Genomic DNA, 24,084 nt, shown 5'->3' on the forward strand with positions numbered 1-24,084 from the left:
CCTGTTCCAAGCATGTGATCCACGACCCCTCAAACCAAGCAAATTCTCTTATCAATTTCAGCAGGCTTTGGGTGCAACCAAAACTCTTGCCGTGAAAGTACCTGAAAAGACTAAATTAATCCAACACAGGCAACTGTATCAAATGTCAGACTGAAACAGAATTATAGCCACTGACTGTCAGCCTCATTCCATCTTTTAAACACATAGTGAGATACATCTCTATTAAAGGATCATATTATCCCTTCCTCTATATATCACCCCTCAACATCACCAGTTAGTCTTTTGATATTGGCAATGGCAGTGTTTTCAAACAGCATCCCAAACCAACAGTCCATCCCCATTACAGTCAGGCTAAGAACCACACAACATTCCCAGCTAACAGCAACCTAAGCTAAAGTTACAGCAGCAACACAAAAAACACACTGTCGTAAAATTTACAGTCATCACAGGCATACCCCCAGGAAGTGTGATAGATATCATTAAAGAACTGCTGTGGGATAGGATAGTAAAAATAAGTCAGAGTTTGGGGAAGTTCTTCGGGAAAAGAGTAACACAATGACTTAATTCATAAGGATTTTATCAACAATAGCTATTGCCTACAGACAACTTTAAACATGAGCTGCTTTGAGTGCTGAATGTGAAACTGATTTTGCTTTTCACCACTTAAGCTACACTTTTTTATTCTCTGTGTAATTTCTGTGTGTTCATATTTTGAATCATACAGAGCACTATTATTTGCTTGATGTCTCCACAAATGTTGTTTATTAAGCTGAGAGGACTTCCAAGGTTTTAAGATAATGTTTCAGTTATTTCTCATCTAGGAATATGAAAATTATTTATGTGCATTTCTTCATAGTTTGTTAGAATAACACTAAATTACAGAATAATAAAAGCAGGGGAAATCACCCAGTCACTGTACAGTAAGGGACTAAATTGCATACTTCAGTGCACTCCTGTTCTAGCAGAGAAATTCTGTGTGTTCAGATATACTCACTACCATACTGGACTCTCCCCATACATACAAAATCATGAAATAGCTTTTATAAGAAATTTGAATGAATTCTTATTAACTTGGAGTTTAAATATTGACTGGATAACCATAAGCAAAGGGGGACATCCTTCTGTTCACTTTATTGTGAGTAAAATAGATCCCATAATTAATTTTAGGTGGCATCTAAATAGGAAGTTCTTATTCTAAGTTCTAAGAACTTAGTTCTCTGTCAAGAATAGTCCATGTTTTGTGTTTGATCACAGTTTAATCAACACTGGGTCTTTTATCCAGTCCAGACAGGAGCCCACAACAACTCCTATGCCAATAGGGAGCATACCATTGAAAATCAAAACTAGAGGTACATTTTATGGAGTTTTGAAGCCCTTTAACCACATTTGTATATTTTTTTAACATCTTCTTGCAAAGACATATGCCAAGAAAACATATAATGGTTCATCAACTTCCATCTCTTCTAGGAAACCCTCTAAAACAGCCAGGAGAAATGAACACAACTTCTTCAGTCAACATGCAGCATCTTCACACAGCATCTCTGAGTGATCTGAGCCCTCTGCCCTGTGAAAGAAGAGGTGTTCCCAGGCAGTGCACAGTGCCTGGCAAAAAGGCACTGCAGCACCGTTGCCCCAGGGATGCTGGGCTGAGGCAGGGTGTCAGATACCTTGCAGAAACCACATCTCAGAAGGTGGGATTCAGGGGAGTTGATCCTTGTATACTGTAGAGCACGGTACCAACCAGACTGGCCCAAATCAAGTCCAGAGCCTATGACAAACATCAGCCTTGGTGGAGCATCGGTTGGGATAAATCACATTAAGCTAAAACACTAACCAAAGCAGATTCCATACAAGCTGTGAGCAGTAAATGAACTGCCCGTGCAAGAATGAGCTACCAAGGTTGGTGAGGTGCTACAGACAGCATCCTGTTAATATAACTGCCAAATAACAGAGGGAGAACGATGGAGTTAGGGGACATTTGCTGAACACTTACTAGTGTCACTGAGAGAGATGGAAAGAACACACCCCGAGTAAGGCACACACATAAAATAATACATGATTATTTTGAGCACTGTACAAATAAACAAGTCACAGACAGACTTTGCCCCAGCACAGCAGCAGAGCCAGAAGATGCTGTGCCCACAGCATGCCACAGATATTAACACTTTGTTTGCTGGATGTGAGTGGCTTGGTGCTCTGTCCTCTGGGCCGTGCTCCCAGACTGGCCTTTGCTGCTGAGCTGACGCTGCAGTTGCTGTGGTTGGAGCGAGACATCACTGACAGCACGAGGCAGCACATCACAGCTCCAGGGTGTCTGAGACTGCAGTACTGTAGACAGCTTGTCTAGTCTTAGTTTGCTGTTGTTCTCTGGTCCTTCCTACATGTAGAGAAGGAAGGACCAGAGAACAAACTAACAGGACAGCAAACTAACCACCAGTTGACTCCTTGCTGAGGAGTATGATCATGTCAAGTTGTGAATTTCAGTAGGTTTATTAGGACATCGTTTTTAAAAAGGGTGGCTCTGCTTTTCCCTGCAAAAATAGCATTTGTTTATACCTCAGGGTCCTACTAATGGCCAGGGATAATCCATGAAAAACATAAGCGTGAGAATATTTCTGAGAAGCACAAACATAAAATTACACATTATTTACACTAGTATCTTTTGTATCATCTTTCAACTGTTAACTGCAGAAGTTAATCCAAATAAAATGAGGATGCTGTTTTGTTAATTTGTTTATGAGAAGTAATTGCAGTGCAGTGGATTACTGGTTATTGACAGCACAACAGATCATCTTTTCAGGGGGAATTATCTCCTGTTAGGAAGGTAACAGGGTGTCATGTAGAGCTCTGAAAGAGGCAGCTTTGAGAAAAGGACTAAAAAGGAATATAGTGAGTCTGGTGAGTCTCTCTTACAGCATCTTATCGTAGCCAGCACAAGGTGCTTCAGAGAGAGTGGCAAGAGCTCTTAAAATGGGTTTTGAATCACTCTAGTGCTGAACAAGAACCTGTTTTAGCAAAGGCAAGAGTGGTTCTGTAGACACCTGTTTCTGAGCAGCCAGCCACCACAAAAAGGTGGACAAGTGGGTGGGAGCAACCACCTGCCAATACAAAACAGCACCTCTGAAACCTGCTTGAACTACATTTCTCTATTCCCTCCTAGATTAGCAAACTCCTGCTGCCCTGGGATTAATCTGTCTGATCAGCACAGCTTTTATTTGCTAGAAAACTGCAAAACAGCTCAGATTTGCCCCCAGCTAGGATTTTATGGGATATGCAGAAAAGTCTCAGGAGGTTCTCAATCTCCACTAGGTCATGGTTATTAGAATTACTCAAAAGAAGTGAGATTCATTTCACTTGCCTCTACATATCTAAACGTTAATCATCTTTATCCAAGCAAGTCACCCTGGGCTCCCTTCTGACTCGGTGCAGAGAAATGGGCCCCTCCAAAAGGCAGCTCGTTTCATCTTTCCATAGAGGATGCCTAAGATGGATGAGATGAGTTGCCTTCTGGAGGTGTCTATTTCTCTCCATTAGCTATACAGAGAGCCTGAGGTGAAGTGCTTGCATTCTGATGATTAATTCACAATGTCAGAAGCTAAAGGCAGATGAATCCCACGTGCAGTGCATCAGGATTTGAGCAGCCAGCCCTGCAGACAGAAGGCATGGGGTTACTGAGCACACTGTTGATGGCTGCTCTGGTGGCTCCTTCTAGGGCTGCAGAGCTGTACCTGGTGACATGTGCAATGACCACCTAGGAAAGAAATAGCAACCTCAGTCGAAGGAATGGATCAGGAAAGGAGAAGAGCAATACATTAAAGAAAAACAAAAAGAAACGTGTGGAGATAGCAACCAGCCCACAATTCCCTGCTGTCTGTTTCCTGCCCAAAACATCATGGCTCAGCATGACCAGTTATATCTGAATATGACCCAGAACTGAAGTAAGGCAGACTGGTTAGCCCCCAAGACGGTCTCACACTTTTAAATATTTCCACTTTTATTGGTGCATCCACAGCTCTGCCATGATGGAAATTCGGTAGACTGAAGAGATACCTGAATGAATATGAAGTCTTGTCTGAAAGGCATGCTCCTTTCCATGGCAAGACATTTGTAATATCTGAAAGGAAGCAACTCAGCAGGCTCTAAATCATCTACCTACAAATATGCCCAGGAAATTGCTGGTCAGGTTGGAGGAATATTGCTGAGATACAGTAAGGGATGATCCAGCTATGGTGATCTCTCCCCACCACACAAGCTGAGTATTTGTCCCCAGTACTACTTTGTGGAAATTGAAGAGTGCTCTTATCACCACTCAGAGCTGGGCAGATAAGACACAATACTCTCTGGAGTACCAGCTTGATGCCATAATTACTGACTAATGCTGCTTCTGTAGCCTATCACAAGAACAGTTTTTGGCAGTCATTTCAGCTCCTTTCACAGTCACATGAATTTAATTTAATTAGTTTTTAAAATCTAAAGAATAATGGGATTTAATTGACTTAATGTGAAACTTTCTGGGCTGTCACGCCACCCAGCTTCCGATCAACTTGAAATCATTGAGCTGTGAGTGACTGATGTTTGTGCCTTTCATTGAGAACACTTTGTCTCAGTTAAAATCCTTCCTTCCATGCTTAATTTTGCATAATATTGCTTTTATTTTTCAGTGTGTGTTTTCATTGCCTGGTACCCTGGGTGAAGGGCTCTCCATGTGGGATTGATACAGCCATCTCTGGCCCTGCAAGTTTTTTTTTTTACCTGTAGCTGCAGTATGTTAGGGGAAGATGGGTGAGATGTCGAGTCGCTGCCTGGGACACACATCAGAACAGACTCAGAGAGCACATTGTGTTTTACAGAACCATGCACAAATCTAAATAAATACTAATCATGATGCTGGCCCTGCTGAAGATTATGGCCCTGTCATGGCTGACATATGAACACGTATCAGCCTTACCATCCTCCTCTAATGCCCACACAGAAGTGAGAGATGTCAGAAACTCTACGGAAAGTCTGAGACGGAATTTTTATTCGGCACTGATGATCATAAAAAATGCTTGGGAATCTCATTCCTTCACTGTTCAAAATTTGAGAAGTGTATTAGCACATCATTAATGAGATCCTGAGATTGCTCTTTATGTATACCATCCTCCACTCTCAGATCATGGAGCTCTCCAGCAGTCTTGAGCAAACTTTGCCAGAAAGCACCAGGACAGACCTCTGTAATTCTTCTGTCTCTTTGGTAAATTGGGAGAGACAGGAACAGAGAGCTCATGAACAGGTTTTTAAACCAAAACTCTACATTCAAACACAAGTTTCTAAAGCTGCGCATAACGATACCATTTCCAATTAGTGACAACCTCATTAGAACAAAGCAGAGGTTCTTTTACTTCTATTTTCACTGTTTGATTTCCTTGCATCCCATGCATCCTTCCTTCCTTAGAAAAGCAGAAGCCTTTTAAGACTCTCCCGTGGGATTTTTATCCAAATTATTTGGTGTGTGGGGAAGCTTTCATCCTATCTATCTTGGTAGAAAATATAGCATCAAGGTTGCATTTGACAAAGTTAATATTACTAATAGAAATTATGTCACTCTCAGAGGGAACGACTACTTGATTTTTAATCATTGATGGCCTCTAAACTCTCTCTATAGTGCTTCCATAGGGTATCTATCGCTGTACAGTGTATACATTGCAAAACTGAACGACTCCACTCCCGTGTGTTCAGACAGCGTGGACGCAACGTTACAATCCCAAAACACGCTCGCAAGCCCACATGGTTCTCACTCCAGCCCCGCCTGCTCCAGGAGCGCATCTCCGGCATCGGCCAGCACCGGCTGATCAGGAACGGTCTGCGAAGAGCGGGCGAGCCCCGGGCAGGCTCATCCGCTTCCCAGACAGTGCCTGCATCAGGGACCAGCCCTCGGGAACTCTCTGCCCGCCGACACACTTCTCTCCGTGCTGCTGCCCGCACCAGGGCGGGCTGAGCTCCAGCCGGGAGCGGGCTGATCCAGCGCCGCAGCTGGGCTCCAGGCGGGGCGGCAGCTGCAGCCGCCCCACGCCGCGACAGGGCAAGGACAGCGCCTCCGGCACGGGCCCAGCAGCGGCCGCGGTGCCCGAGCGGCGGCAGCAGCCGGGGGCAGGAGGAGCGCCGGCGGCTTGTCCGGAGCGGGGCCGCCGGGCCGGGGCAGGTCCGCCCGCCCCGCACGCCGCGGTGCCCGGCGCTGCCCGCAGGCGGAGGTGCTCCCCGCCGGGCGCGGCGGGGCGGAGCCGTGTTGCCGCCGAGCGGACCGGAGCCGCTGCATCCTTAACCTCGGCCTCAACCTCATCATCCCCCTCCCCTCGGCGCGACCCCGCCGGCTCCCCCCGCCCAGGGGGGCGGGAAGGCAGCGGGCGCTGCCCGCGGTCGCGGCGCGCCCCGAAGTGGCTCCGCACGGCGTTTCCCCCACCCCGCCCGCTGCCGCCGATAAATCCCGGTGCCGGGGGCAGAGCGGCACTCGGCGGCTGCAGCGCTGCGGGGAGGCGGCGGAGCTCGGCCCCCTCCCCGCGGCGGAGAGCCCCGGCACGGGCAGCAGGAGGCGCGGCCGCGGAGCTCAGGTGAGCGCCTGGGGCTGGGGGCGGCGGGAGCAGGAACGGGTCCGTGTGGGGGCCGCGGGAGTGTGCGGGGCGCCTCGCCTGGCATCCCCCGCCGCTGCCTCGAGGGGACCGGCTGCGAGGGGGAACCCCGCTAGCGCAGCGGCGGGCGGGCAGCAGGATGCTGCCTTGGGGGTTCTCTGTGAACCGTGAAGTTTTCCTTCGTGAGCTTTGAGGCGGGGTCCCGGAGGGCTCCCTGAGGGCTGTGGTACCGCGGGAAGCTCGGAGAGGGGGTAAGTGGAGGGCGTATCCCACCCAGCGCGGCTTCCCCGCGGCGCCCGGTGCCCCCGTGGTCCCGGTAAGCAGCGTGCTCTCCGCCGCTGCCCGGGCATCCCCAGTCTCTATTGGTGGTGCTGTGAGGTCCTGCCTAAACAGGTACCTCGTAATAGGTAAAAAGGTTAGTGCTCACCCCTTGCCTTCTCACCCCTGAGGGGGGGCTGAATGGTGTAATTATGCCCAGGATGTGAAGATAGTTATTCTCAGTGCTGTACGAGGTAGGCTGTATCCATTGCTTTAGGAATGGACCTCCGGGGGCATGAAATGCAGGTGTTGAACTGTCCATCTGCCTGATAGTCCTCGTGACTCAAAACGAGCAGCAGGTGGAATAGAGACCTTCATTTAGCTACAGGCTGTACGCTCCTTCAGTATCTAGAGAGATGGCGAGCGGAGAAGAGGACTAGTTCATTTTATTGTTTGTAACCAACCTTACACTTCAAGTTTGGGTTCATAGCAACTAAATAACATGCCATTAACAGGATAAGGCATTTAATCTCTGTTTAGTTATTTCCTGGTCGCTGGGAATCTTACAGAAAAAAATCTGAAATGTTCAGTTTCAAAGGATTGGAATTGCCATGAGATCATACATTTAAAAAACTGGGGCTCTAAGTGAAAAAAAAAAAAAAAATTGCAACATTTTGCAACAAAATGTGCAAAAAACGCCAAATCTGCACCTCTAATGATGCACTTCTTTCCAATAGAGAGACATGTAAAAATAGCACTAACCCGGCAAAGTGCTTGTTAAATTCGAGTGAGGGCTTACATACCATGAGCTTCAGTGGAATTACTCAGAAGCTAAAGGCAAAGCTGAAGGCAAATGTGCTTCTGTGATTCTCCAAACCAGGGCTTAAGTACTGTTCATTGAAGTATTCAGTAGCATGAGTCACAGTCATTCAAAAGTTCAAGGCAGACAAAATCAGGGAAAATGTGGACTGAACAGCATGGTCAGCCTCTCTGCACAAGAGCTAGGTAATCACCAGCCCTGTGGGTTTTTCCTGGGGTACTTTAGGATGTCTCTAAGTGTAGAACGAGTTGCTCTTGACTGTCTTGACATGTGGATTGCAGTCTCCTAAGAGCCAGTAGCCCTCCACGATCATGGATTGGCTTCAGCCTACCTTTGCATCTCAGTCATCTATCAAATTTTGGGACTTGGAAGGGCACCTTTCATGGTATCTGCCCAATTTTAAAAATACAAGCATCCAGAAAATCTCTTCTTTGTTCCCCTATGATCCCCAAAACTATGATCCCAAATTCATTTATGAGCACCAAAAGCATACATTGTCAGGCACCAGATACAGAGATAATTTTCAGGAACCAGAGTACTTGCCAGCATGAAAAAAGGACAATATTATATAATTAAGATGTCCAAAGAGTAGCATTAATTTCTAAATAGCTTGATTCTTCTGTGAGGTACTCTTGGAATCCTATGAAGTTAGAGAAAATTGTACTTAACTGTCCCCTGTTTTTCCTCTATTGACAAAGCCCTGTGCATGCTGAAATAAACTGTATCCTTGGGTATTTCCAATTCTTTTCAGGATGAACATGGATAAGGCATGCCTGCCTTAAGAGCTTTAATAAAGTTAAGATGTATATTTGCTTGTATTGTTATTTAACAATTTCAGTAGTGTATAGACAGATGTAGTGTTGGTTTGGCTGTTCTGCGCTTTAACCTGTTGCTGTTGATGATGTGCCTTTGTTGTTGGGGTCAGTTTTTGGAGTTCTTTTCTTTTTCTGTAAAACCTACCAGCTTCACCAAGTGACCACCTAAAGACAGGAGATGTCAGCTTTAAAACTCGTGTTTCACTGGTCCTGGTATTTCTGCTGAAATCCTGGTGCCCCTTGCTGGCAATTGTGTTAGTAAGTGAAGAGGAAACTGGCAGCAGCCCCTTTTCTGACTGAGGGGTATTGATTCAGCATAACCTCCCTGTAAGAATATGTTTAAGACATAAGGATCTCTTCCAGGACACAAAGGAAGCAGTCTCATATTAAAGAGGGAGGGGGGAAAAAAATCTCAAGGTAAACAGCAAAAAAAGCCTTAAATCAGTTGAAAGCTATTTGGAGAGTCATTGATCAAACACATGGGGTACACCAAGAGAAAGAAAAAAGTCACCAGGCCAAAGTAATCTCCCTCTAATTACATTAAGTCTGTCAAACTAATCCCTGGCACAACTTGACTGAAAGTATTTCTCTGTGTCTTTTTTTACTTTACACTTCCTTTGTAAAGTGACTAGTGTATTAAAAAGGCAAGCACATATTTCTCTACATCCTCATGTAAATATGTCTGTTTATGAACAGCATTTGGCCTGTGTAAAATGAAACATCTGCTCAAAATTTTACTTCTGCAAACAGCTGGTCGACTAGCCCTTTTAAACCTTTTTACACAGGTAATGTTGCGCTTTTGACAGTCCTGGCAGTAACAAATGTGGGGTCTGCGGAGGTCAGTGTGATGGGAAGTTCAGCAGGTGCAGATGAGGTCAGAATTTGAATGTGGCTGAGGTGAAGTAGAGACTTGATCTGCAGAAGTGAGTTCAGGAAGGCCAGGTAGGGAGTAGTATGCTGAGCTGGGAATAATCTGCTGTACAAATGTAGTATGGGAAGCTGTAAAAAATTCTGAGAGTTCTGAGAGAAAAAATTCTCTCAGTTCTGAAAGTTCTGAGAGAAAGTCAGACCTTTCACATTGCTGCACAAGGGGGATTACACCCTACAAAATATGTGGTGAGACTTGGTCCCACAACTCCAGGTTGTTGTGTCTTCGCTGAAGAAGTCTGCCACTTGGGACACAGCTGTGAACTACCTGGTGAGGGTGCAGGGAAGGGCTTAAAAACATGGTCTTGAGGGAGATTAGCCAGGCTCTTTAACCTCAAGAGTCAACTGAAGCAGGATGTGCTTGTAGGCTCCACATTTGTAAGTCTGCTCCAAAAGGAAGGCAGCTCCCTGTGCAGCCAGTATGGACTCAAGCTTTCCTGTAACTGCAGTGTTGGACTACTGAGAAACTTCCCATAAGGGAGCAGGAGTTTTACTCCTATCCAGGCAAGGAAATACCCTGAAAGAGTCACAGGGTATATCCTTAGATATCCTGACTTGGCAGGACTTGGCAATGGGAGCTATTCCTACAAAAGCATATTTTTCTTTAGTCCCACGGACAGCAAAGTCTTCTTGGGCAAAATAGTTTGGGGCTTCTAAATTATTTAGAAACCAAATAAGCAATCTCATCAGCCCCAATATCTAACTCTTCTGCTCACGTGGAACTACCCTTTACCTTACGGTTTCCTCAAATCCAGAATGGGAACAAGAAGCCAAAATGCTGAAAATAAGGCCACCCTATTGAAGGTAAGGCTTAATCTTACACCTAGCAGTTGACAAGGCTGTTGCTGCTGCACAGGGCTTTCTAAATGCCAATTTTCCCTCTGTTATCTTTGCTGCCTGGATCCTTTTGCCCATCTGGCAGTGTCTTAGCAATACATAGTCTGCCTGCTCTCCTTGATCCTGCAGGGAAATGGCTCACCACATGACTGCTGGGGGCAGGGGACATGCACCCTCCTGCCTCTGCTCTGGACACTATCCACAGTGCCAGAGTTTCCTTCTCCATCATCTATGAGCACTCATTGCTGGGCACTTCCCTTCCCAAAGGGCCTGTGGGATATGGGATACAGCTTCTTCCTGCTCATCCCCATTCTTGCAGAAAGACACAAAGGGACATCTCTTTTGGGAGCAGGCAAATCAGTATACAAAAGTATTTGTCTGTTGCAGAAGCCCAAAACAAAATTGCCTCTAACGATCACCCATGTTCTCCCAGAGGTCTGTCTGGGATCCTAAAAATGAAGGAGTTTTTGGTAGCACCCAAACCATCATTCATTCTCTACAGTACTATCAAAATATACACAGTGGTAGCATATCAGCAGCTCATCAAATACAATTTAAAATGTTTGGGGGGGCAGCCTATTGTTAGTTCCCAGCACAGTCACTTGGTTACTACCACTGAAAACCCTGCTCCTTTACACTTCTGACCAAATGCCATGGCAGGAAACAGGCTGCACCAAGACCTTTAGCACCTCACTTGCAGAATTGTCCCTTTTCACCTGCAAGACTTTCCAAGTTCAGATATCCTGGATGAATATCATGCTGACAGCTTCTAATCATGCTACTGGTTGATTTACCAGTTTATGCTCTTTTAGGGGCTAGAAGTCAAGGAAGGCCAGGAAAGATCCCTTTCCTGAGTGCATAGGGATTCACTTGAATTGTCATCTCTTTGGTAGTGCCTTTCAGAGGAGGGGAGTAACTCACATCCAGTTCTCCAGGATGGACAGCCCCCAGTCCCAGCACAGAGAGCCTGAGCCCTTGGCTGCTTCCTGTTCCTCCAGACACCCTCTTTTTGCTTCTGGCTGTTTTTTGCAGCTACCTGTGCTGTGGCAGTATCTCACAATTTTTGACTTTCAGTCCAGGGCGTAAATATGTTGACTAGCTCCAGATCCACCTATTTTTTTAATCAGTTTGGAAAGATTTTGGTTTATATTTATAGCATAAACATCACAAAAAGGCAAGATAGTTATAGACCTACATTTATTTACTTTGAGATTAACATGTTCCTCCCCACAAGCTGAATTAGACAGATATTCCTATTAAGGTTTTAGTGATTCTTATTTTTTTGTTGTTGTTTCTTTTTATAATCAAGCAGGCCAGGCTATCTGCTACCCCAGACAACAATTGCTACCTGCCCTGCTGTTACACTATTTTGTCCCTTTTTTTTTTTTCTTTTTCTACCTTTTTTTTTTTAAATACTCATTACAAATACTCATACTTATTTCAAACTATGATAAGAGTGTACAAATGAGGTCCCACATAGCAAAATGCTCTCTTGAACTGTGTCCCATGGGCTGGACCCTGTGCTGCTTCTGTCTTCCAGTGTCTTTCCTGTAGGAGACAAATTTGAAGCCAAGCATAGAATCTTGAAAAGCACCATTCAGAAAGATTTATGATCCTGTTTCATTAGGGATGCATATGTGGAATTATTCCCTGCCTGAAAGCACTGACTCAGAGCTCACATGTAAATTGCCAGGATAATTCCACTATTCCGTGTTTCACAGAATTGAGTGTTCCATGCCTTGCTTCAAGTGTTTTGTTGATGAAAATCTTTCCATTTTCTCGTAGAGAGGGTTTTGTAGACTGTTGAGCTGTAAGTGTGTTGTCCTGACTTACAAACACACAATGACTGCCAGTCAAATTAATGTCTTAATTTTAAACTGGACAGCTTCCTATCAACACTACTCTGTTCTCCCAGTAATGCTTTTTGAGTAGTAGCATTTTCTGTATGTGTGAAGTTCTGCATGGGTGGAAATAACTGGAAGTTAGCAAAGCCGTATCCAAGTTGTCTTAGCTTCATGTCCCAAAATATCCAAAGGTGCAAAACCTAAGTTGGCTGCCAAGCAAAACCCTGTCGTGAGTGTGGGTGATCATAATACACAAGCACGATTCACATGTTTCTACAGCAAATAACTTAATTTTGATCTATTTACAATGACATTCCATTAAGGGACATTAAAACAAAGTGCTTTTTAAATTGCTGAAATAGGTTAGTAGTTAGCATCCAGTTTGGAAAGTGAGTGAGGTCTGAAATGGGTTACAAGCAGGCACATATATGTTTTGTTTATTAGATATTTTCCAACTCATTCTGCCAAACTTGTTAGGATCAGAACAGTCTGACCAGCGAGAAGTGGTTCAGCTGGGTACAAGCTGCACCCAGCTCTGACACAGCTTGCTGTGTTAGCTGTCACTTGCTCCGGTGGTTTTCCACACAATTCATGTTTCCCTGAGTTGTGATAGTCAAGTATCCACTTTTCTCTTCCTGGTGAGACTAATGCCTTTCTAGCTGTTATTATTCATAGGCCAGCATAAAGCAGGCAAGTGGTCTTGCAGAGTGGTAAATATTTGATAAAACTGCTTTGCATGGTGTGAGTCTGACCTTCACAGTGTGGAGACAGCTAAAAATCAAACTATGCTGGCATTATCTTCTTGAATTAAGAGCTCAGATTATCACTGGTTTTGTTTACTGGACTGAAACAAAGATCTGAAATTCCTGAATAATTGGACAAATTATACATTTGGGGCTGGTATGAACAGGAACACTCACCTGAGTTACAATTGTACTTTCCTGCTGTATGTGTATGTGAGCCTTTCTCTGCTCTGCATTTCACACAGTAGCTATTTGCTGAGCCTTAGGAGAGCTTTCAGGGATATTAAAACACACAGTGTTCCTCTGAAAAACAGCAATCATCTTGTCTGTGTTGGAATTCCTCCTGTGGTTCCTCACAACACCCACCCACTGGACACAAGAAAGGGCTGGGAGAGGTCTCATTAGCTGTTTGAGCCTTTTGCTGTTAGGGACTCTCTGGTCTCCTTTTTTTGTTATTTTCCAGTTGTCAGGTAATGTATAGACACAGAAGAAAAGGGCTCCCTCTTACAGGGGAGAACAAAACAAACAAAAAAAAGATAGCAAAAAACAGTAAAAAGCTCTTATTATAATATGAGAAATAGTAGTTATCTAAGATCCTTAAAATCTGTGCTTGAAGAAGACTTTCTGTGATGGGACTGTGCTACCTGACGGTGCCTCTGTGTGATCTGAGGGGTCCAAGATGTTGTTTGGGCATAACAGTAGAGGCACAGTCCTAGTTGCTCCTACTTGTGGAGAAGTTTGGAACAAGAAAGCAGGGAAATTCCTACACAGAATTTTTATTATTATTATTGTTCAAGAAGTGAAATAAGCCCTGCACTTAACCTCTTAGTTATGTTGATCTCTGTCCTGAGGAGTTTGAAGCAAACATAGAATTTTTCTTCTCTCTGGTAGCTGCAGAAGTGTCTGTGAAAGACACACAAAATGGAGAAATCTTCCAGGAACAGCAATTGTGTCAAATACACTCTGAGACCTTCTCATATTAAATGGAAATTGACACTTCTTAATGACTTAGTGTAGTTCAGCTGTCTCTTAGAAAAGGCTACAGTACTTAGTGTTAAAATATCAATTTTCAGTCGCTGTTGGTTTTAGGCTCTGACTTATGATTAAACATGCATACTAAGCTGCTAGAAGTAAATACATATAATACAGAAGTAAAGCTTGCTTGTTTCCCAGGTATTTGATAATAAAAGTGTTTGCAGACACTTCACACACACACACACCAAAAAACAAACAAAAAAACCCCAAAAAAACAAACAACAAAAAAACAAAAAAAAACAACCAAAAAACTCCCCACCCCACTCCACCCACCCCGCCCCCCCCCCCCAAAAAAAAAAACACCACCAAAAAAAACCATACAAAAAGAAAAAAGGAGAATACTTGTCATATTTCATAGAGGAGGAAAAAACATATAAAGAAAGCTAGATACACTAGAGGCTTAAGCACAGCTTCCTTTGAGGCAAGTTTGATATGTGGGTGGGTGATAAATATACTGGGATTTACTGGTGGAGGTATTTGTAACTATTTTCACTCGCTGTCAAAAAGCACAGCATGGATGTTTGGAAACTTACAGTCCTGCGGTTTCTGCTAACTGTTCCTGTTAATAAGTGTTAGCAGAGAACCCTGCCCAATGCTGATGAGGAGCAGCCAGAAGAACAAGTGAGAACATCCTGGACAAGCCTCAGGGACATCCTCAGGGAGGGAGATGAGCTTGAGGCTCACACTAAGGCATGACTTTGCATTACCAGGAAAGCTTAAATCTAGAGTATGGGCAGGTCCAGACACCAGGGCCAAGGGAGAAGTAGAGACTTGGCCCAGTCACAGCAGTGTATTGGAACAAAAAAAGTCCTGCCAATTTTCTTGAGTCCCTGCTATCTCTACAAATTCACTGCACAAGCTTTTGGGTTTTGCCCATATCCCTCAGGTACTGTGATGTTCCCTGGAGCCAATAGAGGTCTGGGAACTGCTGAGCATGTAAATGAATTTTTAATATACAATCAGATAGGGAAGAAAACATTACTTAAATGTCTTCCACAGCATATTAAAACATTTAACTTTTCTTAAGCTCATTTTCTCTATTCTTTGGTTGTGGAGAACATTTTCTAAGGTAAAGTTGTATTATCCTGGCTCCTTCATAGGTTGGGGAATTCAGAAGGTGTGACTAGATCCAAGTGTGGGCTTTTCCCCAAGCTATTTGTATGTGAAGAAGCTTTTGCATACCTTGTATATGAGATCCAGCGTGTCACACTTAAAATGATCCTTCAGCTTTTCCTCGCGGACAGAGTGAGCTGGCAATCATCACCATCTGCTGGCCACACTCAACACCATTCAGTAAGGCTTGTGACCAGGGGACGAGTATCTCACTGATCCCTGTCTGTATTCACCCTGGCCATCCCTTGCCAGTGATTCTGCTTGGGCATCAGAGGAGGATTGCGAAAAAAAACCCAACAAAACAGATTGAAAGGGTCGTTCCAGAGCAGCCAGACTCAAATGGTAGCGAGAACCCTGACAGTCTGCCACCCTAACTAAAGCAGTTTCCTGCAAGCGAATGACATTGAGTTGCATCCATCTCCTGTGCTTTCCAAGTGCTCCAGGTGTGACCAGCTCCTGTGCCACTGATCAGCCCTGTACAGGAGCGTTCCTTTAAATACATACAGGCATCTTCCTTAAAATGCTTGTGGCTCTCCCTGATGTGCAGCTGTGCCCTGGGACCTCCAGATGCACCACTGCCAGGAACAAGCAGTAGAGCTGTTACCACGTAAAGCCTGAACTTAGAATGGAAAATGTAAAAGTAGGTCAAAAATGCAAAGGCTAGCATTTGTCTTATCTTGTGGTTTAATCTTTACAGCATGGCTTAATTTGATAGTCTCTTTTTCATGTATAGCACATTCTAGTCAGCCATTTAATAAGAAATTCAACTAACATTAAGAGCCACATCTAGTCCTTATTTACTGATAGATTTATAGCCCAGAAGCTTGCGGACAGCACTCTGTGAGCTGTGTAATGATTTTAATGTGCAGGCGGCATGTTCATGGATAAAATTTCCATTATTTCATAACCAAGCTATTGCTTTCTAACCAGGCACACAATGGGCATTATTCAAGAGGGAGGGGAAAAAGATATCTTTCTTTCAGAAATTATATTTTGGATGCATGTAATATCTCTCTTCTCTGTGTGTTTAATTCATGATACTGATGATACCATGGTTTATTTTCAGAAAAATGTTTTGGTTTTTTTACTGGAACTGGCTTATAAAATAATGTTTTTTAAATGTTGTTTTCAGCAGGAAAGCATGGTAATTTTAATTTTAGTATTTTAGGCATAAAAAACCCAACAAATATCTTAATGGAACTTTTAACATAACAGCCTTTAAACAATTTCACTATCCAGTACAGCAGTACCAACACTGATCTAATTCTGGGCCATTTTAGACAATGTATACTTTTAAGCTGGTCCATGAGGCATGAAATCCCGCATGTGTGGTTCAAACTGTGTGCAGGACAAGGCTGAGCAATTCTGCGTGACCATGAAAATTATTCTGAAAATCAACCAGTCTGAATTTTCACTTATGCTAGAATGGGTTTTGGCAGATAAAGGGCAAGGGTGGGAGGAGGGAATAAAAGGATGTTACAGGGTTGAAAGGAGCTTGAAGTACACAATGTGTGTAAAAGTAGACCTTGGGCAGCAATTACCAGCCAGATGACGGTAAGAAAATCATCAGCAGATTGTGTCCACTGAAAATTGCCACATCCTGACTATCTAGCCATGCCTAAAATGCTGGAGTTAAACTACCAAAAATTCCTTGATGGTTTCTTGCATTCCTGCACTGAAGAGTCAATGCACAGAGATCTAGGTAGTCGTTGGAGAGATCTAGATAGTCAGTGCTCCTTGCGGAATCAACATTGCCTTCTGAAATGCCCCTGGAACACTGACTATTAATAGGACTCAAAACTGGTGTCTCTTTACTTAATACCATCAGTCTCTCAAAATTTATATTCAATTTCTATTACAAGCCTGTCAGATTTGCTAAAAAATAGTGCCCCAAATTGCTGATTTTGTCAGCTTATTTAGGCATAAATTTCCCTTGAAGCCATTTCCGGCACACTTTCTATCCTTCATATTCGATTTGGACAGATGTGTTGATGCATCACCTACTTCCAGTTAGCCTCCAGTGTTAACCTTTTTGTGCCAGGTTTATCCCTGGTTCCATTATCCTTTGCACTGAATTCACTTGTGGATGTGGAAGTAGGCAGCACCTTTGGAAAGAACTAGAATGCCTTTTATTAGGTAGAGATCCCTACATCTTCACCTGTAGACTTGTTTTTTTTAAATCAATGTCATCCAGGCAAAGAAAACTACTTCCTATGACTCAAAAAAACCTTGCATTTTTCTAACATTTTTTGTTCCAAACATAACCTAGCTAACCTAGCTTGAAAAGTACTACTTTTGGTTTGAGGGGGATAAAAAGTGGGCTTGTTCTTTTAATGACTCCTGCAAACTCCGTGAATGTCCTCAGAAGTGAGATATATTCAACATCAACTTTTTTGCCTTTTTTTTTTTTTTTTTATGGCTGTTACTCCAATTACTAGAAAATATTGCTGTTGTATATACTGCTTCTGGGACTACAAAAAGAAAAGGACGTGGGTTTGACTGAAGGAGAAATCCTGCTGGTGTACTTCAGTTAGACCAACCCTCTGGTTCTTCTATTCTTGTGGTTTCTCAATGCATCATCTTTCCTGGATGCTCAGATAGCTGGCAGGAAGCTCAGTTCTGATTTTCTTCAGCCTTTCCAGAATTCTGACTTGAATTTGGTGAGACTTTCAACCACCCAAGTATTCCTTAAGTGTTGTTTTTGGAGTTTATTTCAATTTCCCCTAGTCCTGGGATGCATGGTGACTATTGCAGGTAAGCAGCAAGACCACTCATCCCCAGGGGGAGGGAACCAGTCCTGACAGCCCAGCCATGCTGAGAAGAGACATAACTGGCATTGGCTGAAAACTGCTCATCCAGTTTGTCTCTCATTCTTTGCAATATAATCAGGGAATATGCACACTATCACAAAGAAGCACTCAGGAACGGGTTAAACATTCAGCGAGGGAATATTGCTGCAGAGCTGTAGTTGTGTAAATGATGTGCTTGATGCCCTTCATTTCTAGCCAATGCTTTCTCTTGAAACACAAGGTGATGTTTCTCTTGATGAGCAGTCTCCAATGGCCAAGCATATGCAAAACTGTCTTGGACTTAACAGGTTAAGACACTTAAGGGAGGCAAGTCAACTGCTTTCCTTTAGTCTAGGAGCCAGGACCAAACAGAAACATGGATAGAAGCCATATGAAGCTGGAGGGAGAGCACATTGCCCCTGTCATGAGCTTATGACAGTGAGACAGGAGGGGAGAGAAATTTCCCACTAGCAAGCAGAGCCTCTGAGACCCCGTTTTTATCCCAATTCATGTCCCCAAAGCCCCACACAGGTGTATGGGGATAGGATCCCTTGCTCCCTGTCCCAGCAGTGAATAGGCAAACCAGCAACCACTATTACACACCCTGCTTCATGGATGCTTCCTTTCTTCTACCTGCATGAATGAGCTATTAAAGCCTGTGTAGAATGTTTTGACATGTTCTTCTGATTTAAGGGCATCAAATTTGGCCTCTGTTGCTTAGGTAGTGTTGGTTTTGCTATTTCCCAGCAGAAATTATTCAGAGGAATTGGGATTCAGATGTTTGAGATTAATAGGATTGCTCAGGTATCGAAGCAGTGACAAAATAGAAAGTTATTCCTAGTAGAAAACGTAATTAGTCCCTTTCAGATCTTCAGTTTGACAGTAGCACTAACATCAATTATTCTCTGTTGGGAATATTCCATTTTAACAAGGTTCTCTGTAATATCATCCTTTCTCAGTAGTAATCGGAAGAAAGAAGGCCTTTTCAAATCATTGTCTTGCTACCTTGAGATTTTTAACATTTAAGCCTCCCACTTATCAGCTGATGCCTTGCATTGACTTCAGCACCTGAATAATTCCAATACTCTCAAGTGTCTGGAAATGAACTCTTTTTTTCCTCCCTCTTTTTTTTCTGGAAAGAGTCTGCAGAGAAAATCATCAGTGTTTCCAAGCTAAAAGGTATTGTCGAAAGTAAAGTTAAAATCCTCAAGGTGAAGAAAATATGTCAAAATAATCTGGCAAAGCTATGAGCCTGGGTCTCAGAGAGAAAAGGCAGCTCTACTGTGTTGGTTTTAGCTTAATGATGAAGCTCTGGGTCTCAGCTCTGTTCCTGCAGGTCACAGTAGTTCTTTCAAGCAGAGCATGCCATCAGCAGCTTCTTCCAAAGGTATTAAATTATCAAACTCTAAATTCCTCAGGTGCAAAATATGCTTTTTTAAGAGTACTGCTGCTGCCCTAGTGCATACATCTTCGGGAGTTTCACAGAGCCTGGTGCAGCCTGTGCTGTTTAGTTTTCTTAGGCCAAGGTGATCCTTCCTCCAAGCCATCATTCCTGATGAAACCCCACAGCCCTATGCAGAAATCACACTTTCACTTAGTTTCTAACTTTGGTGCTCCCTCTACCATTTCACTATCTCTGATTCTAAAATCCCATCTCCAATTTAGCATCATGTATTTGAGACTGTTGAAACATGCTTAAGGAGATTTAAATGCACAGCTGTGTGACTCAATCCCCTAGATAGGTTTTATAATCAGCCTTTATGCATAGCTCCAAGTTATTTTGAATAGAGGACAGCTGAAAATAACCAGAAAAAAAAAATTAAAGAAATTTTAAATGATCTCTTTTCCCACACCTCCAGATTGAGATACTCTGTGGTTAAATATTTCAGAATAAAGCTGTTCAAAATTAAATACCAGCTTTGGTGGTATATAAGATAAAGCTGGCAATAGAAAGTACATAATATCCCATCAAGATGTTGAAGGCTTAATCCAGAACACAGTGGGAGCAGTGTGCACTGTTGCCAGCACACCTGGCCACAGTAGCTGTCTCACAGAGTGCTGTACCCTGATGAGGCCCATCTCTGCCTACCTGGATTTGCTGTTCAGATGTCCAGGGCAGATTGCCAGCTGCTTGGCCAAATGACATCTTGGGAGGTGATGGGACAAAATTTGTCCACTGTTGTGACTCAAACAAAGGGTAGTAAGGGCATGATGAAACCAGAAAAGGGTCTGGAGCAAGGCGGTTTTATGTGGAGCAGTTGAGGGAGCTAGAGGTGTTTATCCTGGAAAAGACGAGGCTCAGGGGAGACCTTATCATTCTGTACAACCAGCTACCTGAAAGGAGGGGAATGTTGGTCCCTTCTCCCAAGCAATAAACTAGAGAACAAGAGGAAAGTGCTCGCATTTCATCAGGAGAGGTTTAAATGGGATATGGGAACAATTTCTTCACTGAGAGGGTTGTCAAGCATTGGAATAGGCTGCCCAGGGAAATTATGGAACTGCTGTCCCTTGAAGTGCTTAAAAGGCATGCAGATGTGGCACTTAGGGACATGGTTGAGTGTTGGACTTGACAGTTGTGAGTTAATGGTTGAAATGGATGACTTTATAGGGCTTTTCCATTTTCTAAGGGCTAAACCATTCTGTGATTGCCACAACTGGACAACAACCTGCCTCAGTCCATGGGACCTCCAAAAGGGTTACAAAGTTGGGTGCTCTTTAAGGGCTCCTAGAAAACCTGTAGGTTCAGCAGGGAAGTTGTTCTGCCTCTGGAAAAGCAGAGGGGTCCTGCAGAGATGTTTGCTCCTGGCTGCTATAGTGTGGAGGCAGTCCAGTTGTCGTAGGGCCTTAGATGAAAATGAAAAAGCATATTTGAATTCAGTTGTGCTGAGTTAATACTTTTACTTGATAATCTGAAACATTTATAATGATTCTATTGAAACCCTCATTTTAGTTGAGGGGGTTGTTCTTGCAAATTGTTAACAATTACTGGTCACCTTTGAGATGGAAGCATCTTAGAATTTGTCGTAAAAGCTTTTTAAAAGTAATTCACGTCTTATTTACTCTGTCACCGAATCATTTCATGTGCTAATGCACTGGGAATGTCAAGCTGTGCTGATAAGAACAGTTTTTCTTCTATTTGTTGTTAGTCCTATGTAAATATAATTAAGGCAAAAAGTGTCTGAGGGGTGCCTGATCACATGCATTAAATTGGCTTGCTTTTTGCCTCCTAAGACAAACACACTCAGAACTGCAAAGTCCCTGGGAAAGACCCAGGGCTTAGGACAGCATCTTACCTGCTAGCCCCTGAGCCCACATCTATGCTGGTTCTATGCAGGAAATCATGCAGGGTGATTCACTGGGAACTAAATATGTGCCTCATCTTCAGCATGGCAACAGATCCAGCACCTGCCTCTGGAAGTACTGTCACGTTTCACATTAGGCTTGTGCTGAAGGCGTTCTGAATTTAGGTTTGCAGCAAGACTCCAGCAAAGACATAGAGTCTTGGGAAAACTGCGATTGGAAGATTTGGGACCGATTATTCCAAAATTTGTGTGAAAAATTGTAATTTTTCCACTATCTGCCAAGAACTTTTTGTTAGTCTTATGGAAGAAAGGTACAGAGTAATATCAAGGGCACATGTCTGTGTATCTGGAGAACATGAGCCAACATGAGAGCAAGGCTTCCATGTAGCACAGGGGAGAGTAACAAGGGCACACTGAAGACATCCAAGATACAGAGGAGAGCAATCTTTGAACACAACTATGTCTTAAGGGTAAACTTTGAAATTTGCTAATAATTCTCTAAAACACCACAGGGAACTTGCAGTATTCAGTGGGATTCTGGCTGGGCATGAGGCATCCAAAATGTAACTTCATCGATCTGCTGGAGGCTTCAGTGTGACAGAAACCAGGCACACAAAAGGGTGGCATGATCCGAGACTACCTAGCAAGCAGTCATCTGAGATACTCTCACTATGCAGACAGAGTCATTTAGGCAGTGGTCTAGGCATGCTGATGACCCCTACAAACGAGACTGGTTTTGATTAAGTACCCAAGAGTGGTTTCAGATGCCTGATATAAGACCTTTTCAGATGAGGAGCCTAGTGCAACTTGGTCAAACCACTCCATCACTACACTGTATAATTTGAAGCATATAATTTGACACTGTGTAATCCATCAGAGTTCATCTATCTCAACTAAAAATGACTTCTGTATATGAATATATGAAACCCTAATGCTGTCTCATTTTCCAGTTCCCATAAATTAAATGCGTTCAGTAAAAGACCGAGAATATATAAGTGAAAGGATGGCCTTTTACACTGGCAAAAGGTTGTAGCAGACTACAATTAAAAAGTAGTCATAACTTGTGCCACAAAAGAACCTCGAGTGAACACAATTAGAAAAAGAGAAATGATGGTATGTCGCCTCTGTTTGATGGAACTGCAGATGGACAGTGAAGTGTCAATAACTTGAAGTGAGAGTGGCTGCTGTTGTTGCTATTTTCTTTTTCAAGCTACTCCAGCATCCTGTGCCAAATAATCTCAACAGCTTCCAGCGATGAGGAAATACATAGGCAAAATTTACTGCTGTAAGCATATATTCAAGAGGAGGATGGAGTAATTCTCTGCTAATCAGTTGAGTTGTGAGTGTTTACTGGATGATGAACATAGTCTTAAAAAAAATCCCACTGTTTTTCTGTTTACATGGTCTTTTTTTATACTAGTTTCGCCATCTCAAAAAAATGTCGGATACAGTTGCCTCACATTGGTTTCAGCAGAGAGATTGACTGGAATAACCTGTCTATATAGTAATGCTCACAAAGATGCGGGGATAAAGATAAGACAAACCATAGTAAGATTGGTAGTATAGCAGCATCATTAACCTTTTTTTCTTTCCAGCACTAAATTTTCCACAGACAAGAGTGTTAGTAATTTTAACTTTGATTGAGAACTGCTATTATCCACTCACAGCATGTGGGAGCAAACAGGCACTTGGATAAATCATAAAAGAGAAAACCACTTAGCATGCTGTTTCCCTCAACACCACCTTTTTGTGAAGGTGCAAGGCTGAGTGCTGTGGTGAGAGCATGTGCGAAGACAGAAGCAAGGCTGCAACAGCCCCCTGAAGCATGCTCAAGGTCAGCGACTCTCAGAGAAGACCAGAAAGTCACATTTGACTTAAAAAGTATTCTGATATGTTTAAAAAATTTAAGTAATTAAATAATTCAGTGAATGAAAGCCATCAGGATTCTAATGTGGTGTTAATGGGGTCTTTCAGAAATCATGAAGATGAGTTTCATGAGTGACATAACTGGAGCCATTAGCAAACTCACCCAAGAGTAATCATCCATTAAAGATGAGTGCCTGCACCTTCTCAGTGCAGAGGAGCATGAGGAGCAGCACAAGCATTTCTGTTTGCAGCCACTACAGAGAGACACCTACAAATAACTTCTGAACTGCCTCACTTTCCTCCTGCAGGCACTCAGCCCTGGGGCGTGTTTGTCACCCTTTGGCAGCACATGAAGCAGACAGTGACTCCAAGCATGAGTATGCAGGAGGTCACCTTCTCTACAACCAGTGCTGCTCTAGCAGAGAGATTGCTGGGTGAAAAGCAAATCAAACTGATTTGAAACATGGACTACTTTGCACATGGTCATTGAGAAGAGCACAACTAGCGGGACAGTCTCCACAGAACTTCAACACTCTTTTGTAATGGCATTTCCTGCCAAGTGTGCCAACTGCATCAGTGTGACAAAGGACAACTAGTTGTAAGGGCTACAGCTCCTCCTTTGACATTGTTGGGACAGCCTCCAGAATAAACGTTTAGCTTCTACTGGCTTTTACTGGATGTATCTTTGATGCCAATGCCTCTGCAAAGTAACAGAATCAGAGGATGTTTGGAACTTTATCTGTGCTGTGTAGAATCCAGCAATAAATTATTCTAATACAAAGGTCTAATTAAGTTAATAGAGCATATAAAATTGTCTATTATGCTTCATCATATTTAATTTGCTGCAACAACCTGGAGATGTCCAGGTTTCAGCCTCCCTTTTGCAGCCATCAGATGCTCTGAGAAATGCTGTGCCCACTGTGTCACCAGAACCTCAGCATCAATGGGCAGTGTGGTGCTTCCAGACCATTTGGCTGCTTCTTATTCTCCATTATGGTCCCAAGTGAAGAAGTGCCCTCACCACCATGGGGAGAGCCACAAGGGGAGACCTATGGCCTGGTCATCCCCACAAAGAGTGGGTGTGCAAGAGGGAAGACCCAGGCTTTGGCCACCCACAGATACAACCTCTT

The 24,084-nt window shown here is 43.4% G+C and overlaps 1 long non-coding RNA gene across 1 annotated transcript; it reads left to right on the forward strand.

Annotated features, from left to right (window-relative positions):
• The first annotated feature begins 10,177 nt into the window (after positions 1-10,177).
• On the forward strand, positions 10,178-23,869 carry LOC136358392 (uncharacterized). The gene is made up of 3 exons (XR_010743079.1): positions 10,178-10,229; positions 22,684-22,969; positions 23,063-23,869. It is a non-coding gene; the product is annotated as an uncharacterized lncRNA (long non-coding RNA).
• Positions 23,870-24,084: the final 215 nt, after the last annotated feature.

The sequence above is a fragment of the Sylvia atricapilla genome, chromosome 3 (genome assembly GCF_009819655.1).
Source record: "Sylvia atricapilla isolate bSylAtr1 chromosome 3, bSylAtr1.pri, whole genome shotgun sequence".
In the NCBI taxonomy this organism is placed as follows: Eukaryota; Metazoa; Chordata; class Aves; order Passeriformes; family Sylviidae; genus Sylvia; species Sylvia atricapilla.